The sequence below is a fragment of the Perca fluviatilis genome, chromosome 20 (assembly GCF_010015445.1).
Source record: "Perca fluviatilis chromosome 20, GENO_Pfluv_1.0, whole genome shotgun sequence".
NCBI classification, from domain to species: domain Eukaryota; kingdom Metazoa; phylum Chordata; class Actinopteri; order Perciformes; family Percidae; genus Perca; species Perca fluviatilis.
This window is the reverse complement of record NC_053131.1, coordinates 29,756,060-29,770,285: the sequence shown is the minus strand read 5'-3', so window position 1 is coordinate 29,770,285 and position 14,226 is coordinate 29,756,060.

The following is a 14,226-nucleotide window of genomic DNA, read 5'->3' as shown; positions in this document are numbered from 1 at the left end:
CCCCTTTCCTTTAAAGATTTCCAGATGCCCCCATCCCCACCCATTCAAACTGTGGAATGTACAACTTCGTGTTTCCTGCAAGCTCCACTCTTTTTTTGAGCAGCCCCCTCTTTTTTCCTCTTCTCTCCCTGCCTCCTTACACCTCCCCCTTTTTTTTTAAGTTCACAATTAAAACACACAGCTTTTAGTTGTCTTGTCTTCCCACCTCCTATCATTTGTAATCTTTTTTTTATTTAACCATCTCCCTGTTTTTCTGTCTGGATGTATATCACTCTTGGAGTTGGACTGATATGTTGGTGTGCACTTTCAGAGCCTTTTCTACCCTCAGAATCAGGAGGAAACACTGAATACTTTGCATACATGAAAATACTCAAAACTGAATTTATATTGCCACAAAATATAGTTATTCAGAAACTCACATCAGTTAAATGCCAACAGTTTACAAAAGCATGGTGTAAACGTCGCTATCTCCCTTTGGTTACTTTACATTTGCATTTATTGTAAAAACTACAGATGTTAAGGTGTGTGGACATGCACATGTGGTCAAAGACACACACATACACAGCCATGCATTCACAATGCAGCCAAGTGTGGTGACTGTGCAGCTGCTTCCTGTGCAAACATGGGTGTTTGAGTCTGCAAACTTAACTCCGCTCAGCTGAACGTGACGGTTAGTTTTGACCAGTAGGGAGCAACCACTGGAGGGAGCTATGGTACAGAGCATAATACACACCATAGTTACAGTAGTGGTAGCCATGGTGCTGGATTATTATAGAACAAAGCCCATTACACGCCATGAAACATGGTCGGTGCTTTTCTAGGCACTGTTGCATCACTGACCATGGCATCATGGGGGAAATTTGGATCATTTAAATATCACAGTGTGGGCACAGTTGTTCACAGAAATGCTCATCTATACTGCCTCAGAATATAGGTGTAGCTTATAATGGTGCATGCACAACAAACGTGACCCAAAGCCTGACTTAAATAATTAAAGATGTATTAATTGATTTTCTTGGCCACTGGAGGGTAGTGAAACTAGCTGAAAACCAGTGGTGGAATGTAACTAAGTACATGTACTCAAGTACTGTACTTAAGTACAAATTTGAGGTACTTTACGTGAGTTTTTTCTTTTCATGCCACTTTCTACTTCTACTCCACTACATTTCAGAGAGAAATATTGTACTTTTTATTCCATTACATTCATCTGACAGCTTTAGTTACTTTACAAATTAAGATTTTTTCACACAAAACACTATGTAGTTTATAAAATACGTTTCATTATAAATTAAACCATCTAACAATATAACGGCCTACAAGAACATTAAACACACAGCTGTTTCCAGTTTCTCAAATGGGAGGATTTTTCTCCATTGAGTACTTTGACTTTTAATACTTTAAATACATTTTCCTGATGATAGTTACATACTTTTACTTAAAGTGATGGTTCGGAGTAATTTCACCCTAGGGTCCTTTGCACCATGATCTCGAGCCAAACACCCCCCCAGAAGCTTTTTTCACCTGGGTCTAACATTGGGAGAGTTAGCGTAGAGTAGCGTTAGCCGCTGAATAGCTTAGCGCAGAGGCTAATGGATCCGAAGTGTCTCTTAACATTACCCCACTAATAATGCCCGAAATGATACCAAACGTCTACAGTAGTACAAATAGGTTATGCACTCATAAAACGATGGATTGTAAAATTTGTAAGTACACCAGAAGTTTATGTAAATAACACTTGCCTGCTGGCTTCTGCTCTCTGCTGCTGCTGCTGCTGTTACTACCGGGCAGTAAGAGCGCTTAGGGACATCTACAAATTACAACAACGAAAGAGATGCAACAAAAATATTTATTAATTTAATGATTAAATAAGGTAATGTCTCCAAACTTACCCTCAATTATTACTTGTCTCCTGCTAGTTATACTACAGCACTTACTTTAAAAAATAAGTTAAATTAAAAAATATTTTTGTTGCATCTCTTTTCGGTGTTGTAATTTGTAGATGTCCCTAAGCACTCGTCTTACAGCAGCAACAACAACGGCAGAGAGCAGAAGCCAGCAGGCAAGTGTTATTTACATAAACTTCTGGTGTACTTACAATCTTTACAATCCATCGTTTTATGAGTGCATAACCTATATATACTAGTGTAGACCTTTGGTATCATTTCGGGCATTATTAGTGGGGTAATGTTAAGAGACACTTCGGATCCATTAGCCTCTGCGCTAAGCTATTCAGCGGCTAACGCTACTCTACGCTAACTCTCCCAATGTTAGACCCAGGTGAAAAAAGCTTCTGGGGGGATGTTTGGCTCGAGGTCATGGTGCAAAGGACCCTAGGGTGAAATTACTCCGAACCATCACTTTAAGTGACATTTTCAATGCAGGTCTTTTACTTGTAAGAGTATTTTGTACACTGTGGTATTAGTACTTTTACTTGAGTAAAGGCTCTGAATACTTCTTCCACCACTGCTGAAAACACAAATGCTGACTCATAGTATTACCTTACGGTAGGTTTCCACACAGCGAAATTTCGCTTTGCTCTCATTGAGGTTGAATGGAGACGAAATTCGCCCTGATTGAGCGAGATGAGAGTGAATCGCTGAGGGGAGCGAAATAAAGTTGACGAAAGTTTAACTTTATTCAAATGAGGACCACTCAAGAACCAATCAGGTCCGTGTGTTTGTGTTTGGAGGCGGGAGTTACAAAAAAAGTCTGACAAAGATGGCGGAGGATATCAGCGCCGTATCATGAAAATTTTGATGTGATTAAAATGTTTCTACACGAACATTGGTACTTCTATCAACACAAATTGTATTTTATATGACACACAAACTTAGTTAGGGCACATACACCACTAAATAGATCACTGTATATGTTAGTTTAAACACTCGAACTTTTCAGCTAGCCGACAGGCTAATCGCTAGCATGTTCGGACATTGGATTTCATTGTAGCCTAGCCAGGCAGCTAGCTAGCTAGGCTACTTGTGCATTTGTTTGATTACATATTTTGTTGGCGAACATTGACACTTGTAGCAACACGGATTGTTGTTTATATGTCACACAAACTTAAACAGGGCAAACACACCACCAAATAGACCACGGTAGATAGTCTAAACACTCAAAATGATTCAGCTAGCCGACAGGTCAACCGCTTGCATTTTCGGACATTGCATTTCATTTTAAGCATAGCAAGGCAGCTAGGCTATATAGCCAGGTTACCAGAGCATTTATGAGCTAACATTTTACCGATGATTTGCTGCTGTGCATTTTTACCGCCCTGTCTTCTGACAGCCGGGACATTTAAAAAAATGTTGCGGACTTGCGTGTTGTTTTCGCAACCACGCCCCCGAGGCAAACTTTCGTTGGCCGAAATTCGCGAGGTATTTCGTTGTGTGGAACCCTACCGTTATTAAGTAGTTTCGATGAACGATGTATGCAAATATTCATCAGTGCAGTAAAGCTGCATTCACTATTTTTGTTGGCCACGTAGGTGCAGCAGAACGAACACCATTTTTATCACATTATGAAGTTCTTATTGTGAACAGGTATATATATATATATATATATATATATATATATAATACGCCTATTGCCACATCCAGCAGACACAGAGCAACATTAGCATTCATTTGGAGTTTTGTTTGTCCAATGCTGACTCATCTTTTAGATCTGTTTTGGTCAGAAACATATATGTTGCTTTAGCTGGTAACTTATAACCAGATCCAAATGGAATCTGCAAATTTTAGTTTTTTTTTAGTTTGTTGAATTTGATTAAAATCTGCGAGTCTGCAGATTCTGTGTGGCCCTGCTTATAAGGAACACTGCACACAGTTTTTGGATTCATTTTTAATATTAAAATATTGATAGTGCAGCTTTAGAGGTACTAAGTAGGACAACATGACCATATTCTTTCAGCCAGTTTAGCAGGTTTGCTGATCCATAACAGTCATCGCAAAATACCTGTATAAAAAGATAAAATGTCCTAAATAGCTTTATTATCGTTTCCTTATACTGTATAGTTAATGTTCTATATTTCACTAGATATTTCTGTTAGATCGCCGCTCTACTTGGCAAGCTCACTGCACTTACTGTGAAAATGTCATTTGTGTTATTTGTGTCAGTTACAGGCCACCATATGCTGGGCCAGAAGCCTACTGTGGTGCTTCTGAATTCATTCCTAGCCAGTACTTTGTCTTTTATCTGCTTACTGAAGACAGCCACTCGTTTCTGTTTTAGCTGAAATAGACACTGAACATTTGGTTTAGGTGATTTATTTGTTTACCAGGAGCTGGCTGTGGGATTTGACGGTCTTTTATTCCTCACTAATGAAGAAATGAGGAGCAATGAATGAGTGGAGCAGCTGTCTATTCATACAGCATGGGTTTGTTGTTGTTTTTTTCCTGATAAGAAAGAAGGAGATAATACAACTGAAGCCATTTACTGTACCATTCACATACACATATTTAACAAAAATAATTGAACATACGGTACATACTGAAATGTTTTATGTAAAAAACACAACTGGATCCCTCTTTCTCAGACTACTGAACACATTTCCCTACATGCGCTAATGACGTGTATTTTCTAGATCTTGCTTTTTTAGTAGCATATCTACATATTTACACTGAGGACAGGGTAGTGCTCAGATTACAATTAATACAGAACATGGGAAAATAGATTAAAAGGACTAACTGGATGTACACAGTGCTGGGATAAGCTAGATGGACAATGTAGCTGCATCCGGGGCTTAGCGCCTGCAAAGAAGATTGAGATTGGTTTAAAGAAATTAAAACAAGCCCTAACGTTTTTTTCCCCTAGTCCAGAATGATTAGCGGTGTAGCCAGACCATACTCTAGCCTGGAAATCCAGACCCAAATCCGAAAGATTAAGGCTCTGGCTTTGATTAATGAAAATGGCCCAACTCGAGGGGCGGCACCAAGCATGCATTTGAAAATCTCACTGCACGCAATTGGATAACACTATGACCAATCACAACAATACACGGGGTGACGTATCCAGAGCACCATATGCTTAGCTACCAGCGGAGCTAACTGGTAGATTAAACTGTCGTCATCTGTTTAGCTCGCCTCTGGCCCGTCTATATCAGATACACAGGTGTGATTGGTGCAGCTCGGCTCCAAGGGCATAGTTAATAGCCGCTTTCCAACCAAGTAGTTACAGGAACGTAGTTATAGGAAAAGTCCACTTCTAAGCAGTTCTTCTAACTACTCTCCCCCAACACCGTTTTTTCCCATTTGCATTCGCACTGGCCAAGTGGCCATAGGAACTGGTAGGAGGGGTAAGGGAGTAATGCAAGCACAGCAACAGTCTTTATAGCATTAAAATCAGAAAAGAAATACACCAAAAAAAACTGAACTAAATACTAAATCTAATGTATATGGCATATTTGTCATAATTTAAACAAGTCTCACGAAGAGAAACGGGTATCTCTCTCGCCCCCGCCTCTGCCTGCTGCGCTGTGTATGTGTGTGTGTGTGTGTGTGTGTGTGTGTGTCGGCCTGGGCAGTGAGGTTGTCAAGCCCGCAGGGCACGCTTGTGGAGTTTAACTCCGAAAAGACAGTTAACCACAGGTTCCTGTTAATCTTATGGTGGACATGTGTGACAATGGCGAAATAAAAGCCTCTTATTTACGAGAGCGGTCTGAGAGACCTCCAGCTTACAGCGGGGTCTCTGAGCAGGACTGGCCGAGCGACGAGCTAGCGGCCGGGGCAGGCGCCTGCTGGCTGTCGCCTGCTGGCTGTCGCCTGCTGGCTGTCGCCTCACTTCATGGAGCTTCTCAACTCCGAAAACTTTGAAGCAAATTGTCAATTCAGCATCAATTTTTGCAAGATTGCCTATATTCGAAATCTAAACAGTTCATTTCTCGCCTAAAACGTTGTCAGAAGTGAATTTAGTGATGAATAACTGTTTAAATTGTCCCGTTGTTGGTCTGTCTGTACCGGAAACCCGACCCTCGTTTACTATGCTGAGAAGGGAACAGCGAAGAGACCCTGCCCTGAAGTAGGAGCTGAAAGAGTTACAGGAACTGCGCCAGAGGAACTTAAAAATCCCCAAATTGGTCCAGTCGGAACACGAGAAAAAAAGGGTTCTAGGAATTTTATGTTCTAGGAACTGCAAAAATCCCTCCGGTCGGAAAGCGGCTATTGAGCATCATTACTGAATGCCAGAGTGACTCACTGAGCAAATTCAAACTGTGCTCTCACGACAACTCTGGATTTCCAGGGTAACCATACTTCCACAGTGCTGTGGAGATGTCTGGCAATGCAAGACCACACTGAGACTGAGGGTTCAAGTTTGGTTAGGTTTTGTCACAAAACAACTTGGTTAGATTTAGAACAATATAGCAGTTTGAATCATAATAAGAAAGAAATGATTAGAAAAACATTTTGGTTTGGGACAACCCACAGTTGTTGGCCTGAGATTACATTAAAGTAGTTTATATCCACGATGTTCCAATTCCGGAATTAGGTTGGAATTTTAAACGCCGGTTGATTTATGAGGACTATAGTTAACTGCTCCTCAGATCTCTGCAGGTGTGTGTGTGTGTGTGTGTGTGTGTGTGTGTGTGTGTGTGTGTGTGTGCGTGCATGCGTGTGTGCGTTGGAGAGGCAAGACAGACAGGATAGACAGAGAGACGCAAGCAGAGCAGGGGAAATAGATCTCAGTCAACACTGTAGAAAATACATTATCTGAAAGAAAAACAGTGAGTTGGTCTGAAAATCTGTGGCTGGATTTTTTGTACAGCTTTCTCTCGCACGACTGAAACAACTTTTGAGCGTACACCTTCCACCAAAACAAGTTCCTTCCTGAGACTATTTCACAGCGGCTCCGTGCGGAGCTTAGCGCCGCCCATGACGATTGTGATTGGTTAAAAGACATGCCAATAAACCAGAGCACGTTTTTCTCCCATCCCAGAATGCTGGGTGGACTAGCCAGACCCTCCTCCGCAGCGCTGTGGAGGAATGTGAGACTAACAATGCGAGACTAACATTAAAGCAGTAGGCGCAATTTCTTCTTTTACATTAATGTATAGATTTACGATGTCCTGGAAGCTTTCTGTTAGAAGCACACAGCCTATATAGTTTCATATCTATGACATTTTATACGAAACATCAAATTACGTCTTCGTGTCGACCATATTTTGCCTACCAGTGCAATAGAAAAACCTGCACAGTAATCAATATTGTCTCTCTTTAAACCTAAAACTAAACAAGTTATCTAACTTTGTTGTTGAATCACCATCACGATAATTATGTCACAATACGATATTACTGCAATTTTAAACATATTGCAATATTCTGCGATATATAGCAATTTATTACCTTTTTTCCAACTTCAATTTTTTCCCAATTTCAAATTATGTCCCCAAATGGAAATTTTGTCAACTCACAGCTGTTGGTCTGATCAAACACGTCAGACATGCTCAGCTGTCAGTGTGGACACAAAAAATCCAGCCACAGATTTTCAGACCAACTCACTGTTTTTCTTTCAGACAATGTATTTTCTACAGTGTTGACTGAGATCTATTTCCCCTGCTCTGCTTGCGTCTCTCTGTCTATCCTGTCTGTCTTGTCTCTCCAACACACACACGCATGCACGCACACACGCGCGCACACACACACGCACGCACGCACGCACGCAGAGTGAACACCACTTGAGCTCACATAGCAAACAGGCATAATAAAGGGGAGTCTGAGTCATTCTTTGTCTCTGTCAATCACAAAAAATAACAGTGAAAAGACTGGCCCAATTTTAAGACCGAGGTACAGCTCCAGAAACCCTGGAGTTTCAGACATGTCTTCTTCTTTTTTCTTCTTTTTTTTTAATTTAATTTTTTTTTTTTTTACAGTTTTCATGGTATTTCCTTGTGTTTGTATCGATTTCCTTTAACTAATTATAATGCACACTGACTCTACAGCCTTTCTGTATCTACATGTAGCCTTTCCTCTTTGTTGTGAGAGGTGGGCATAACTCTAAGCATTGAGTGAGACTAATGATTAGCCTAATGTTTCTTGCTGGAGTATTTCATTTCTTTTCTTATTTTACATTAATGTATATAACTGCTCCCATTACAATGTCCTGGAAGCTTTTTGTTAGAAGCACACAGCCTATATAGTTCCATACCTATGACATTTTATATGAAATGTTAAATGTGTTGAAATTAAGGGTAACAGCTGGAACACACCGGGCACGTAGGTGCACATAGCGTAGATTCGTGCCTAATTGTGCACCTGGCTATTTATACCGGACTCATATTTTAATGCACCGGTCACAAAGCGATCCTTCTCCTCTCTCTCTCTCTCTCTCTCTCTCTCCGATAGAAATAGAAGGATGAGTGGGGGAAATGGTGGTAATTGTGGCCTTTATGTGGCTCTGTGTGTTTGTGTGTGTTTGTGTGTGTGTGTGTCACTCTCTCTGTCTGTCCATCGGTTCCTCTCCCCGTGTGCTTGATTGCGTATCTCGCTGTGAGAAGTCAAGACAGCCAAAATCACCATGAACCTAGGTGTTTCATTTTGAAATGTTTTATTTTTGTAAAGGATCCGGCTGCGCTGTCGTCTTTCGTTATGTGATTACCTGCCTGGCTTGACACATACGCTCGCGTCTCGCGCAAGGAATAGAGTAGACCAGTAAGAACGCCTTATTATGGAACCTACGCAACTTCTATGCAAGACCCGCCCTTGATAGCATTCAAACACTACTACTGGCCAGGCGTCCATGCTTTCGCAAGGTAACGTAACCCGATTTGTTCAGGTCCAATCCCCTGACCAGTCGGCTATCCTAACCTTAACCACTTGAGGTCAATGCCTAACCCCAAACTTCTAGGACTTGCCTAGAAGTTAGTGGGATCCATAATAATGTGGTATGAACGGGCAGATTGGATAACATGGGCGCCAAAATAAAAATAGCTGCGCTACGCTGATATACGCTTACATGTCCGGTGTGTTTTGGCTGTAAGGGTAATTGAAATTAAAGGTCCCATGACATGGTGCTCTTTGGATGCTTTTATATAGACCTTAGTGGTCCCCTAATACTGTATCTGAAGTCTCTTTTATATAGACCTTAGTGGTCCCCTAATACTGTATCTGAAGTCTCTTTTATATAGACCTTAGTGGTCCCCTAATACTGTATCTGAAGTCTCTTTCCCAAAATTCAGCCTTGGTGCAGAATTACAGCCACTAGAGCCAGTCCCACAATGAGCTTTCCTTAGGATGTGCCATTTCTGTAGCTATTGAGGAGGAGAGAGGGGGGCAAGGTGGAGGGTGGGGGTGTGGCCTTGACCAACTGCCACTTTTCAAAAAAGGGCAAAGCAAAGAAATAGGAGGTAATCTTGCTCCTTATGAGCTCATAAGGAGCAAGATTCCAGATCGGCCCATCTGAGCTTTCATTTTCTCAAAGGCAGAGCAGGATACCCAGGGCTCGGGTTACACCTATCACCATTTCTAGCCACTGGGGGACCATAGGCAGGCTGGGGGAACGCATATTAATGTTGAAAAACCTCATAAAGTGAAATTTTCATTCCATGGGACCTTTAAGTCTTGGTGTAGACCACATTTTGCCTACCAGTGCAATAGAAAAACCTGCCAAGCAATCAATATCATCTCTCTTTAAACCTAAAACTAAACAAGTTATCTAAATTATTAAACAAATTTGTGTTTTTTGTGACGTCGATGCATTTTAGCCGATTTAAAAGAGGGAAAAAAGAGGTGTTAGACTTTCAGACCGAATATCACCCAGTTTTCAACTAGAACTTAACGTTGATATACGGTTGGTGCTCACTGGGTAAGTTTAAACATTTTCCCTCAATGTAAAATCAAACCTCAGGAAACAGGAAGAAACATAAACATTAGCTTAGATCTGCCACATTGTCATCGATACATGATCCAGCAGTTTGAGTCAGTATCGGCCCAATATCCGATATCAGTATCGGCGCATCCCTATTCGGTGGCATTACTAATGTAACGTTAGGGCTCAACAAGTTTGCATACAGTGGATTCCCTCAGCTGAGAATTTCTATCACTCATAGCCTGACTATTGGCTAGGCTATAGAGTGACACTATTTCTAAAGGGCAGAGTCCCAACTAAAACACAGTGGCATAAGAATATGTTTATTTAAATAACTTGACATGTACGCTGCATTCTAAAGACAATGTATTTCATACAGCATGGGAGCCTTTTATGGGAGCCTGGCTCTGTGGTGGGCATGGAGCTGGAGTCACTGACATCTGTTGCAGATAAGAGGACCCTGAGCAGACTGCTCTCTATAATGGACAATGACTGCCACCCCCCTGCACACCACTTTCTCCAAGCAGAAGAGCATGTTCAGTAGTAGGCTCCTGTCTCTGTCTTCTGTTCTGTTGTGTGTTGTTTTGCCCTGGAAAATCAATAAAGATAGGCTATCTATGTAAAAAAAAAAGGGATAATTTTTCATAATGTTTGTTTATGTAGAAACAAAAACTTACTGACCAAATATACTATATCCAAATCTTAATAATTTTTTTATATTATTATTATATAATTATATTATATATATACTGTATATTTTTTTTAAATATTGGTATTGGTATCTGCCTGATTAATCAAATATTGTTTGGGCTTTCATTTTGGCAGTTCCTATTTCCTACAGTTCCTGATTCAGATGCAGATTGGAAATGTCTAAATGTCGTCTTCTACTAACGTCGACATGAATACATTTACAGGATTGTGCAGCCTTGGCAGAGGTGTGCAGTATCTTACTGTATGCTGCTATGTTTCAAGGGATTGCCAAAAGATACATTTCTCAATGTGCCAATCAAACAAGGTGGGCAGCATGGTGACACCTACTTCCTGGGATTTGTTTCATTTGGATGAAGTTTGTGTTTCTGTCTTCCGTTTTTCTTTTTTTTTTTCTTTTTTGCCCAAACATGGTGGCTGCTGTTTAGGCGAACTACTCTGTTCTTCCTTTTCTGGAGTGTTCGGTACAGCAAATGTAAAAGCGAGTTATGTCATTCAGACATATAAGAGCAAAAAAAATGGACATTATGATACTGCTAATTGTTATATTATGTAACATCTCTTACTGTAATGTTTTTCCACACTGCTCTATTTGATCAAATGATGTTGCTGATGACAACGCACAGTACAGTATGTGAATACCCATTGTTGCTCTTTCTTTCTTGGTCTCTCTCACTCTACCTGCCGCCTCCACAGTGATGCGTGTTGCATTAGCGCTGAGGTGAAGAGTGGGAGGTAGAGGGCAAACTGAGAGGGCTACAAGAGGGATGGAGAGAGCCAGAGAAGACAAGAGTGTGTGGGAGACTGAAACATGGCTATGTGGGATGATAGATAGATAGATAGATAGATAGATAGATAGATAGATAGATAGATAGATAGATAGTAGATAGATAGATAGATAGATAGATAGATAGATAGATAGATAGATAGATAGATAGATAGATAGACTTCTCCTTTATGTTCCTCTTCTCCGTTACCTCATTTCTAAAATGTCTATTGTTGATTTCCCAAGTGAATCCAGTCAGGTCAAACTAAATCTAGAAAGGAATGAGAGAAGGGGGAGACAGAAAGATAGCAATACATACAGATGACGAGAGAGCGATGAGAAAGAGAGAGATGAGATGGAGGAAGAGAGGAAGGAGAAGCAGCTGGAGAGGAGAAGTTGGTCTCTTTGCAGCTCCAAAGCTCTTAAAGCCCCGAAGCTGTGTGGAGTGTAAATGGGAGGAAAGAAGAGAGAGAGAGAGAGAGAGAGAGAGAGAGAGAGAGAGATAGACAGAGGTAGAGGGAGGCTGGATTGAGGAAAAGAAAAGCTAGAAGGGAGAGAGAGGGAAAGGGAGAGGAGGAGGGTTTGCGTTGGTGTGTTGGTTGGCAGAGAGAGGGCTTGTCAAAAAAATCTTCCTCTGACAGAAGGCATGATTCACAGCAGAGAGAGAGAGGGAGAGGGGAGAGAAAGAGGGGGAGAGAGAGGGAGACAAGCGTCAGAAAAAGCGAAAAACGGCAGAGATAAAGAGAGAGAGAGAGAGAAAAACGACAGGGGCAGAGATGCCGGTAAGAAAAACAAATGAGGATGCTTATTTGAGGCAGAATGACAAGCCATTTACAGGATGGGACGGAGATCGACGGACTGGATTGACTGATGCCTTTTAATGACTGTGACCATGTTGATAAGGTTCTGGCTTTTCTATTGATCGGGGGGGAAATAGAGAAGGTGGCAGCAGCAGTGATGAAAGAGAGAGAGAGAAGGAGAGAGGGAGAGAGGATGCTTAAGAATGAAGGTACACTGAAAAGAAAGGGAAAAAGATAGGGAGACTGGGAATGATTTCTCAATGATCAATAGGCTCCTTTGATGGAGCTCAACTAATTTGGCGTCACTAATGCATGTAAATTAGACAGTTCTGACTCTTCAGTGTGACATTTGAGATGGCTATCAGTATGGATATTTCAGGACTACTGTGGAAAGCTTTCTAACGATGTTTTTCAATTATTGAATGTCAATCTGTTCTTTTCTTTATGTGAGAAAAAGAAGTCTAAATGGAGTTTTCGAACCAGTAAATTACTATTCATTCCTCTTTTAACTTTGATTCCTCTCTAAAACTGGTTCAAGTGTGCTGAAACCAGTCAGTGTCGTCCTGAGGTTGCCAGATCTCAGTATGTGTGGTTGATGCCATGCCTCTGTGGTCAAAATGTGTTTTAAATGCCTTTTTCATGTGATGTTGGTGACTTTCCATGAGCTAATGTTTAGAGCTAATCATCATACTAAGTACTGTTGTTATCTCCCACAAAGATGGAGTTAGCGGGCTAGCTGCTGTAGATCAACCAGTTTGGTACATTTAAATCAGGACATCAAATAAAATTGTCACCAAAGAAAATTCTCATATTGAAGAAGGGAACAGCTTTGAAGGAATATTGACGTCATCTTGACTTTATTTTTGGCACCAAATTTGCATGAGGCTTTAAGGCTGCTTGGTGCAGGCTGTTACTTCTACAAATTGACGAAAGGAATTCACCAACAAGGGCTTCAGTATTTTGCTTGGTCTTAAGCTCATCTTGAGAAGGAAAAGTTCTACATAAAGTACATTTGAGGTTTTTACAATACAAGATTTACAATTTTCTAATCAAGAGAGGAAATGGTTTGCTACTTTTACTACCTTATATGGGTCAAGCTCCAAACAACTCCTGGATAGATCCTACAATTCCCACAATGCAACCAAATTATGTCTTTCATTAGAACCCCACATTTCAAGTTTTTTGCCCTAGCCTTCTATGTCGCGCCCAACCTGAGATAACTGATGACATCATCGGGGTTACTTTTTCAGAGAAGTTCTTTCAGAGCCACAGAGGACATTATAGGCTACTGTACAACTGATTTCACAGGTTGAGTAGTACTTCTTGTGAGGTGTAAACTGAGCTTTGTGTATAGCATTGGTGGAGTGGCCCTTTAATTGGACATGTAAGAATATCAGTGATTTTTAACTAATTTCTTAATACTGAATATTTTAATGTCTACTCACTTTGATATTTATGGAGAGACTGTCTTCCGTTCAAATCTTTTGTTGTTTGCTTTGTTTTCCACAGACAGACGATGGTAATCAACAAAAACTGCCAGAATGAAAGGAGACGCTTTGTGTTCGGCCTTTCTGTCGCTTTGTGTCTGACTGACTAACGCTCCACTGGAAAAAAAGACTTTATTGGCTCTGAACAGACAATAAACAACTAAAATAAAAACAAATGTGGACATGTTGGGAAGAGCATGGGAGAGAAGATGAGCTAAGAACAGTAAACCTGTGGACATAAAAACTGGACATATTTTGTCTTATATTTTCATGTTTTTTCTTCTAAATCTGGTTGGAGTATTTTTCTTGTTTACATTGTTTTTATGTCATGAAGCTTTTGACAAGCATTTTTTTTCGCAGCAATTGCATAATTTGATCAAAATATTGTGACAAGAAAAATGCTTCAGTATTTTACCATAAAAGAAAAAGCATTTCTCTTTTGCCATGGACCTCTCAAAGCCAGCTGCCATGCATCTTGCACATATTGACATTTATTTTGCAAGCTACATTTTTCAGAATTAGTAAAATTAACAGATTCACAATTCACTCTTCAAACTTCAACCGTGCCTCCCACCGGTCCCTCCCACCGTCAGCCATCCGACCAATCATGGGTAAGCCTCTTAGCCGTCCCGGGTGTTTCAGGAAGAGCTCCTGCTGCCTGGAG